The sequence below is a fragment of the Pelobates fuscus genome, chromosome 1 (assembly GCF_036172605.1).
Source record: "Pelobates fuscus isolate aPelFus1 chromosome 1, aPelFus1.pri, whole genome shotgun sequence".
NCBI lineage: Eukaryota > Metazoa > Chordata > Amphibia > Anura > Pelobatidae > Pelobates > Pelobates fuscus.
Window position 1 is genome coordinate 393,053,260 of NC_086317.1, and position 1,319 is coordinate 393,054,578.

The following is a 1,319-nucleotide window of genomic DNA, read 5'->3' on the forward strand; positions in this document are numbered from 1 at the left end:
ACCCACCTCTCCATTAAAACATTCCCTTATTCCCAGATACAAAATATATGAACATTCTAGCCTCCTTAACCCCTTAAGGACACAGCTTCAGAAGCTTGTCTTACACTTAAAGGAACACTATAGTCACCTAAATTACTTTAGCTAAATAAAGCAGGTTTAGTGTATAGATCATTCCCCTGCAATTTCACTGCTCAATTCACTGTCATTTAGGAGTTAAATCACTTTGTTTCTGTTTATGCAGCCCTAGCCACACCTCCCCTGGCTGTGATTGACACAGCCTGCATGAATAAAACAAACTGGTCAATCAGATGTAATTTACCTTAAATAATTGTATCTCAATTTTCTAAATTGAACTTTAATCACATACAGGAGGCTCTTGCAGGGCCTAGCGAGCTATTAACATAGCAGGCGATAAGGAAATCTTAATTAAACAGAACTTGCAATAGAGAAAGCCTAAATAGGGCTCTCTTTACAGGAAGTGTTTATGGAAGGCTGTGCAAATCACATGCAGGGAGGTGTGACTAGGGTTCATAAAGAAAGGGATTTAACTCCTAAATGGCAGAAGATTGAGCAGTGAGGCTGCAGGGGCATGTTCTATACACCAAAACTGCTTCATTAAGCTAAAGTTGTTCAGGAGACTATAGTGTCCCTTTAAGGACAAAAAACATTTTTGCTTTTTTTTTTGCATCTCTGTCATTTATTGCAAAAATGGCTTTAATTTGATGTCACATATACATAGATACATTCTCATTAATTATAAAAAAAAATTACAAAACATTGGGGGAAAACAAAAAAATATGTATTTTTTCACAATGTTGGCAATAATAGCATGTGCATAATATGGCCAGCTTAGAAAAAGTAATTAAAATCACATTCATTTATGTGTCTTGATTTATAGAGTACATCATATGTATAGGATTTCAGCTTATTTTAAAAGTTACAGGTCACAAAATACAAGGACTAAAATAAAATTTCAATTTGCAACAATTTTAGAAGTTGGTATGTTTGTCTTGTGGGTTTAGTAGCTATCACAGAAAAAAAATTGCCACACAAATGTATTTATTTATATAAAGTAGGCATCACATGCTATTTAACTAAGGTTAGTTTGACACTTTTTACATATCCATTTCATCACCAATCTCTGCCAAATATTTTTTTGGGCATATACACATATAACAAGGTTTTTGTAATGTGTATTTTGTAAAGCTGGTGTGTGCTATTCCTGCACAGAACCTCAATATTGTGTTCCGCTACATCTGCTGAGTATAACGATACCCCATTGTATGCCTTTGACACTTTTCTGTAAAGCCACAATGCCA